The sequence below is a fragment of the Gekko japonicus genome, unplaced genomic scaffold (assembly GCF_001447785.1).
Source record: "Gekko japonicus isolate JY-2015 unplaced genomic scaffold, Gekko_japonicus_V1.1 scaffold1067, whole genome shotgun sequence".
Classification (NCBI taxonomy): Eukaryota; Metazoa; Chordata; class Lepidosauria; order Squamata; family Gekkonidae; genus Gekko; species Gekko japonicus.
This window is the reverse complement of record NW_015164219.1, coordinates 1-9,854: the sequence shown is the minus strand read 5'-3', so window position 1 is coordinate 9,854 and position 9,854 is coordinate 1.

The following is a 9,854-nucleotide window of genomic DNA, read 5'->3' as shown; positions in this document are numbered from 1 at the left end:
AGTAGACAAAGCAACAAAATAGACAGCACTAGTCTTGAAAGAGCTTTCAGTTTCCCAGAAGCATGTATGCTGAGAATCTCCAAAGTTCTTTCTTCCAGACAGCTGCAATCTGACACGTTGGTTTCCTTTGCTTGTCCCATTGGAGTTCAAAAGCTTTTCTTTCTAGTGTGCAGTGTCTCCTAGCTAGTAAGCACCAACCACCTATGGTCATTAAACAAACATCTTCTAGTCTTCAGAAACTATTGAACAAGCATTTTCTGCTGACTCCAGAACCATCAACTGATCATCACTGACTATTAGCAAATAAGGTATTAAGAGGATGGTCAATACTTCCCTTGAAACGGCACAGAACTATTTGTTATCCATCCTCTGACCCTTTCCATGTTAGGTTAGATTACTGCTGTGCTCTCTGTGTGGGTCTGCATCTGAAGACTGTTCAGCTGGTGCAGAATGCAACAGCACAAGTGCTAACCAGCATGAATTATAGGATCTGTGCCTCACCAATGTGAAAAGACCTTCCTTGGCTGTTGGTTCACTTCCAGGCACAATGCAGGGTAAATTTTTCTTTTTCAGACTATTCTGGTTCCACTATATCACTTGACTGAAACACAAACTGTTAAACATATCTTGTCTTTCTTAATAATGAGTAAGAACTTTTGTTTATTAAATTATAAATTTATCTTCCATTACTATCTTCCAAGATGCATGATCCTGATGCTTTGGTAATATGCATATTTATTGAAATATCAGTTTACTAAACTACAAAGCAAGCTAGAGCAAGGAAACACAAACATAACTGTAATGTTTGGTTCAGGTGGGTAACTGCATTGGTCTGAAGCAACAGAACAAAGTTTGAGTCCAGTTGTACCTTTAAGACAAAGTTTAATTCTGGGTATAAGCTTTCATGTACATCAGAAATGTGCATGCACATGAAGGCTTATACCCAGAATTAAACTTTGTTGGTCTTAAGGGTGCCACTGGACTCAAACTTTGTACTGCTTGGGTTAGGGTAGAAAAAATATTACAGTAGACAGGCTGACTATATACAACTATATAAATCAAGAGAAGTGGGAAATAACTGTATGATTTTCCAAGTAAAAATCTGCTTCCTCCTTTAAGATTTCAAATGAAATGACCTTATGATATGCTTTCCAAAGGTCTGCATCAATTGAAAGATTCTTCAGCTCACATTCAGATAGGCTCTTGATCTGCTCTGCATGTTCTGCTATTTAATGTGGAAAATGGTCCATAAGAGCTATAAAATATGCTGGAAGGATTAGACACTGCAAAGCCAAACAGTAAAACTTTGACGCACATATTGTCCAGGCTTGTCGGTTTTAAAGCCATCTTCAATTAATAGAACAATTGTATGCGGAGTTAGGTGTGCCTAAACCCAATGAAATTGACAGGTGTTGATGCTTTTTAAAACTCTGTAGAGGATAAGTTTGGAAAGCAACAGACAGCTTAATCTTACAAAACTATGGTAGTTCTGCCTTCTTGTCTATATCCTGCCCTACCCAGATATATCCATTGACACAGCCATTTGAGTTAGGATGATTTGGAATATTTCTCCCCTGCTTTGCACCCTGAAAATTGCTGTTCCAGTTTCACTCAAGCAAATCATATCCATGATTATTTTTCCACTGTTTAGTTTCCAGTTGCACCAGGAACACCATATAAACTGAGTATTAAAAGTGTGTGACATGTATGTTAGGCATGCCAGGTTGCCCACTATTGCAGGCAACTCAGTGGAGCGGGGGCGAGGGGGGGGGGGGGGGGGGGAGACTGGCATCATGCAGTGTCACGGTGTCCTGTTGGTGTCACGTGACACTCTAGGAATTGTCCAAATATCTGGCAATTTCTTCACTCCCTGCCCCACAGTGCTCCCAGGGGTGGTCAGCAAGGGGTTGATAACCCTAAGGCATGTACATTGCAACGGAATCTATCTGGTACATTCTTTTCTCATCCTTCCTCCAAGGCTGTCAGGACACCACCTGTGTTTCTCCCTTCCCCATTTGATCTTCACAACAGCCCTGCACCATAGGTTAGACTGCGACAGGGTGACTGGCATAAGGTCACCCGGCATGCTTCATAGCTGGGGGAGACGATTGCACCCAGATTCCCCAGACTGGCATGGTAACCAGTACACCTCAAAGTGCCAGCAGCAATGTATGTATAGGGAACAGCATAGGGAACAATATAGAGAAACAACATAGGGAACAAAAAAAAATTGTGAGCTGTGTGAATTCATAGCAAAATCTAAAACCCAAAGTCACGTGATAACTTTTATTAAGAGCAACCAAAATAACACAACACATTGTGCAAGTGTTTGAATTCTCCAGAACTCTTTATCAGGCTGGATGCTTTAAACAAACAAGCAAAAAAAAAGTGGGGGGGGGGAGGAGAAAATACATAGTTCAAGCTATAGTGTTAAGGAACATCATCTGTTCCTTCTGCCCGATCTGAGTCTGCCCTTCTAACTAGCCAAGCACTAGCAGATGCTTGCATGAATCATGCCATTCTCTCCAGATCTCTTGGGATCTTTACATGATGGGGCTTGATCTCTTCTATGGATCCCACACTGTCTATGAGGAATACTTCTGCAATTTCTACCCTTTATAATCTATTGCAAGGCTTCATGAATTCCTTCTGTACTCAATACAGAATGATTACGTTTTGTCACAGGGAGAAAATTGCTACCAAAACAGTAAGAATTGGGAGGTATCTTGTTTCAGTTCAACCTCAGGACTTCCCATTCTGTAGGAGCCGAATCCTATCTTTCCTGTTGTTGATCTGAGTGCCATCTGTTGTTGATGTGCAACAGGGCCGTCTCTTTGTCTCTTTCTCTTTGGTGAATTGCAGAGCAATCCTGTTCCATTCACTTGTTTTCTTTCCTGAATGTCACCTTGGATCCCAACCAGTTACCAAATATGTGCTGGCCAAAAGAGATAAGTCTTTTTTTTTCAGCCCCAGAAAGTGCCCATTGCACAGCTTTTCTTGCACGTTATTTTCTTTGTTCAAGTATGTTCAAGAATGTTCTCGGCCTAATAGAGAAGCAATTTTGGAAAGACCTATAGCAGGTTGTATTTTGTCTGCTCCATTGACATTCCTTTTGAACAATAGATCTTTCTTGAGTGGTGGGGGGAAGGCAAGAAACAGAGGGATTTTATTGCAGAACCATACAAGAAAGGTCATGTTTGGCAACACCCCAATTTTGAGGGTGGGGGATGTTATTCTTTGCAGACCCTTCTCTTTAGCCATTGTGTGACAGACTAAACTTTTAAAAGATTAGAAGTGCTATGTAAACAGATAAAGGACTATGAAGGGTTAGTTCTTCACGGAGCCAGAGAGCCTTGAGTGAAAGCCTGTTCCAAGGGATTTGATTGGTTAGCATGAGCTGAGCAGAGAAAGACCTCTGAACTGGATGCTAAGGAGAATTCAGACTGAACTCAGCCCTAGCTGAGAAGAGTCAAGTACTGACAGTTTCAGATTTCAGTCTTGGCTGAGAGCAGTTTAACACAGATGGAGAATTGTGGGAAAGTTGGCAAGGAAGCCTGGGAAGTAGGCAAAGACTCTCATTCAGGTCAAGGAAAGGAGATAGATTTTCTAGAGTGAGAAGAAAATTCCCTACCCAGTCAAACAGGGAGTTAGCTCTGAAGAGTGAAGAGATCCCTGGTCTGGTGTAGTTAGAAACTGCCTTTAGGCCCAGTCTGCATTTAGCATTTGCTCAGTTTTACCAAACCCACACTGAAACAGAAAAAGATGCAGTTCAAAACCACATTCAACTACCCCAGGACAGCACCATACTGACTGCAGAGTCACCCCCGAATGGGCATAAAACAGCCATAATCTATGCAGACAGCCACAATAAAACCAGAGATCAAACAAAGTGAAAGCAGCATGCAGTCTGGACACTGCCATAAAATGCGAAGCTCAATCAAAGTGAAAGTGGCATGCAATGTAGACAGGAATTTCTGTTCCAGTGTGGGTTTGGTATAACAGCAGAGCAAATGCTAGATGCAGACTGGGCCTTAGAGAGTAGGGATGGGCATAAACAGCGTGACGAGCCAAAGTTCATGCCGAATTTTGGCTGGTTTGGGGTTCGCAAGCCGAGGCTCGTTGCTCACATGTTTGTCAAAAAAAATCTCTGAGCTTTTGGGTGCAGCTCAGAAAGCAAAACCCAGCCAAAAACTCTGGCATGAAAATGCTAGGTGATGGTGGGGGTGATGACATTTTCCATCCTTGGAACCACAAATAGGGACCCTCCAAAGCTTGAAAGGCACTGCTGCTTGCCAATAACATTCATCGCAGTGGGAGGGGATGATCTATACATTTAGGGTGGGCGTGTGTACGCTTTGTTGGTGCTGGGGTTTTGGACAGAGAGGGTGTACTTGTGTGAAAGAGCTTTGCTGCTGGCCATGGTGGAGGAATAGCTTTGCTAGCTCAGGGGCCAGGGCAATTTGCTTTGCCCTGGGCTCCTCTGTGTTGCAATTTGTCTTTTGCTTGCTTGCTTGCTTGCTTGATGCAAAGGGTGGAAAAATTGGGATTGAATTCCTCTTTCACATTAGAGCATTTTTGTTTAGAGGGATTTTCCAGCCACCTGCTTCCTTGGCAGTTTTCGTTCCCTTTTCTTTCCATTTTATTTCCCCCATGCACTTGAGTTTCAGTGGAGGGATAGATCTTTGGGATTTTTTTTTCCAGGCTGCTCTTTTGGGGGGGCATCAACTTAGTTCTCTACTGTTTTATTCCACACACACACACACACACTGGGCTGCTTTTTGTTTTGGGATAATCTGCATTTGTTGTGACTTACTGCCCACTGACTTTAATGTTCTAAGTTTCCTTTGCCTTTTCTTTCCATTTTATTCCCGCCCGCCCCCACCCCCACTTTGAGTTGCAGTGGAGGGATTGATCTTTGGAGGGGGGTTTTTTGGCCCCCCGAAGGGGATTTTTTTAATTGCATTTTCTATAACTAAACACTACATGAAAAAAATAGGGAAGAGTCTACAAACTATGGGATAAAGAAAAGAAACCTCTAAAAACCCAAGAGTGGGTGTCATACAAACAGCTTTAAAAAGATTACATGTTTCTATAACTAAGTTCTCATGTAAAACCATTGAACATGTTCATCCTCCTTCTATTAAACTTCAAAAATAAAATCGTCTACTATGACTTCATAAAGAGCCTGCATCACAGGGCCTCCACCCCCTTCCATTTCAATTCCATACTTGCCACCCAGGAAGGGCACAAACTCCCATCCAGAACCACCGTCATCTCCCCCCTCTGCTGGCAAGGTGATCACTTTGCCTGTAGAGGAAGGGTTGGCCTGTGGAGACAGTGCCATCTGCAACCATGTGAGTGGCTCCAAGGCCCCAGGCAGGGCAGGAGAGCTGGCTCTGCACAACAATCACCTTGACCGTGTCAGGGAGTGAAAGGAGGGTGGGTCTGGGGAGATGCAGCCACCTACAACCATGTGGGTGGCTCCTAGGCCCGGGTGGGCAGTACCTGCCCTGCAGTCACTATGTCAGCGAGTGATGGGAGAGTGGGTCTGGAAAGACGCAGCCACCCGCAGTTGTGTGGGTGGCTCCCAGGCAGGGTGTGAGGTTGGCCCTGCCCTGAAATCATGTTGTCCATTGACAGAGACAGGGTGGGCCCAGCCAGGGACACATCTACCCACAACAGTGCCAGCAACAGTTCTCTTCCACATGCTTCTGGGGGGGGGGTCCATCCTAGAGACGTCTGATGCAAGTCTGATGCCTCCCTTCTACTAGGTCACATAGGGCTTGTCCTGTCCATTCTATGACCCAGAACCCACACTTGACAACATTTCCCCAGAAAGCACTTTCCTGGGGGCGTGTTCTTTGGCGGGCTGTAACTCAGACCCCCAAGTCCAATCTGCACATAGCTTGTAGGGCATGTGAGGGACATCCTGGGGAGGTATACCACAATTCTAATGCTTTTAGCTCACACAGGGTCCATTCTATACACTCCTGAACCCACACCTGACATCTCCCCAAAAAGCACTTTCCTGGGGGCACCTTGTTTGGGGGGCCATAATTCAGAATCCCAAGTCCTATCTTCACCAAACTCGGTGGGCGGGTAGAGTAGAGTCAGCTGAAGATGCCCTGTAATTTTGGAGCCTCTAGGACCCTGGGGGCCCCACATCCTGAGGTTTGCAACTGGTTCAGTTTGCGAACCTGGCTGGTTTTGGGGTTCTGGTTTGTGAACCAGTTTGGGACACACACGCTTGAACTTGAACCAGGGTTCAAGCCCATCCCTATTACAGGGGCATCCTTAAGAGTCAGTTAAAACTCAAGATGAGTACTGGTGTTCCAAGAGAAGGGATTTGGGTACTGGAAAGAGCGTAACAGGCTTCTGGAAACCAAAAGCATCAGAGAATACTCAAAGAAAGTGTGCTGGAGTGTTTGGGAAATATTTTTTTTTGTTTATTTATCTTTGGATTTATATCCCGCCCTACCCCGAAGGCTCAGGGCGGCTAACAGGAGGCAAGCAGGGCCAAGATTAAAACAAATTTAAAAAAATACTCTTATTTTTTAGCCTGAAACATAAGAACTAAAGTCTGTGCATGTACTGATTTTACCTCTATCTATATTGATCACCTCAGAAATTATCTATATTGAGTCACCTCAGAAATTTTACCCCTCATTTCACTTGACCTTTCGCCTCTATGCTGAATAACATATTTTGTAATTTGGAATATAAAAACTTCTTGAGTGCCATTTAAGCTGTATAAGTTAAAGGGGGCTTCCATTCCCTCTATTTCCTGGGCTGAGCAAACACCCATAATATTATACTATGAGATGGTGGGGCAGCCAGAATAATTCAGGACAGAAGAAAGTAGACAATTAGGGCAGCTCAGTCACAAGAGGGAAAGAAAAACAGTGGGAAAATCTTACTTTTGAGGGAAATAAAGGGAAGCGGGTCGTCATACATGGCTAGTAACAAAGCAGCACGTACCACTGCAAAGGACACAACTGGTCCTTCCACTGATTTCCATGTCTCCCTTGCTGACGAGGTAGGGCTTAGGGTTCACATCCCAAAGGAAACATCAGCTACATTCCCAGGCACACAGGGGCCCAATTCAGATCAGGATTATGGTCACATGGAGATGAAGTTTAAGACTAGGGATGCCAGCCTCCAGATGGTGCCTGGGGATCTCCTGGAATTAAAGCTCATCTACAGACTACAGAGATCAGTTCCCCTGGAGGAAATGGATGCTCTGGAGGATGAACTCTACAGCATTGTACCCCACTGAGGTCCCTGTCCTCCACAGGTGCCACCCCCAAATCTCCAGGAGTTTCCTGACATAGAGCTGGCAATCCTACCCCCTATCCCCCCTGGTGGCTGGGGAGACCTGGCAACACTACTTAAGACACACACTCCCCCCCCCACACACACACACAAACACACTGCTTTCCTGATCTCAGATGGCCTTAAGGATCTGGCATCTGCCCCAATGCAGAAACTCGATGTGCCAATAAGTTTCTCCAGTAGGACAAATACTGGCTTCCCAGGGATGTTTTGGACTGAGAAAATGGCATGAGGGAGGGAGGCTTACAACTCCTCTTCCTGTGCTTTGGATCCAAATCAGCCCCTAAGCATCTGGTATTTGAGTTCCAGGCACAGACCCAAGGTACATATGATCATCAGGATCCAGACAGGACACAAGGAAAATATAATGTTTAATTAGTTCCAGTGTATGTGTGCCAAGGGAGGGCAGAGTGTTGTTCACATTCAGGGGACTGAGGACAGGGCCTCCTTAGTAGTGGTGCCCAGGCTTTGGATGTCCCCCCTCTGGCCACCCGTTATGGCAGGAGGCATCCTGCCGATCCTCACTGTGGCCCTCCACGACTCCAAATAGCAGTGGGGGGATTAAAATGCCAACAGCCTCTGTGCTATAATGGGTAGCTCTAGAGGTGTGGTGGTGATTCCTAGAGCCACACATTGTCACTTCCATGTTCTACCCCATATGTGGCATGATGACATAGGCAATGTCACCAATGTCACCTATCCCCATGTCTCCAACCCTCCAACCCATTGGTTGTCAGGTAGGGTTGCTCAGCCTGGCAGTCCCGCCTTCTTCACAGAAAGGTATTGGATGAAAAATATATACATATTTAGAACTCAGGAAAAGATACTTTACTCCCCCCCCCCACATACAAAACTTTATTTCTCCTATTTGATGGAGTTTTAATGCTTGCCCTCCTTTTCTCACTGCTTTAAGACTCTTTCTGGTTTTATCCTGATTTATTTTAATATATTGAAGCCCTTCCCACTTTTAATCAGCTGCAGTTTTAAATCAGTCTACCTGCACATTTTAAGTCTATTTTTAATGGTTTTCATTCTGCTTTTGCTATTGATTGTATATAATGTGTTTCATGTTTTCGGTACCATTTATTGTTGTAAGTAACCTCCCAGATACCTATAGGGACAGAATTGATAGAAATGCCTTTGGCCCCACTTTGTGCTACTGGCTTGGGCCCCCATTTCTTACCACTACTCAACAGGCCAGCAAGGGCAAATGGAGGGGGGGGCTCTTTGATGTTGTGGTGAATCCCAAAGCATCATGCTGATGCGATGATGTCACTTCTGGCTTCATGCCAAGGGGCTTGTACTTGCCCCCTCCAAATTCTCCTAACAAGTTGGCTGGTCACCTTAGCTATTGGTTGTTGTTACTATCCTTTGACCATCTCTTGATAGCATTTAACCAGACCATTGATATATCAAATGCCCAGTCCCCTATTTAACAGTGAAAATTAATGGATCGAGAGTTCAGTGGGAGGACAATGTTTTCCACAAGTCGTGCTCTTGAACATATTCAGGGTTAAATAAAGTTAAATTGAAACAGCAGTGTATTTGTTGGGGTTAATTTTATAACCCATTCTAAGAACCATACAAAGGCTCCAAAGGAACATCTTCATGTTATCTGAAGCATGGCATGTGTAAGAGAAAGAACATACGAGGCAGACTATTGCTCTGTCTGGTTCATTATTGTCAGTTCTGACTTGGCAGCTGCTTTCCAGGGTATCAGGCAGAGAAAGATTCCTTCCGTCCTCCAAACAGCTGCTACTTGGAGCCTTTTAACTGGATATGACAAGGGTCAGAGCGGAGACCTCCTGCATACACTGTACCAGAGAGCCACAATTCCTCTGTAAGAGAGGTATCTTCCCAGAGTTTTTTAAAATATCCCCCTTTTAATGCAGGCTTTACTGGGAAATACTGCTGAACTCTGAAACCGAGTACAATCCTACCAATTCCCCCTTCAGGCTGCTGTTCTGTGACTTTGTTGGAAAAGCTGGTCTTATACACACACACATACTTTATGCCAACTCTTAACCTTTGAATTCCAAGCCTTGTTTCCCATGACAGGAATCCATGGGTTTAAACATAGCTCTAAAACCAAGGCCGAAGGATCTGCTCAGTGATTCATGTAGTCCTTCTGCTGATGCTTTAAGTCTCTAAGTTTTAACTCTCCCAAGTTTTCACAGCTGACACTTATGAGTCTGGTTTTCTTTTAGCACTGTGGTATGCTACCAGTGAATCCAGAACATGTCTCAATTTGTTCCGACAGCCACCTTGTGGAAAAGGCATTCTTAGTTTGGTACAGATGTTGCTTGTTTGCTTTACTTCAAATAGATTGGAATGTCATAAGAATAAGACAATATTTGAACAGCTAAAGACTCCCAAAAAGCATTTCAACTGCCTTGTCCAGACCGAGTATGAAAAATGGATAGCTTTCCCCCTCAGTTGTTCCAGCAACACTACAGTTGCCAACCTCCCTGTGGTGTCTGGAGATCTCCTGCTTAGGCCTGCCAAGTGGGGGCGGGTGGCGG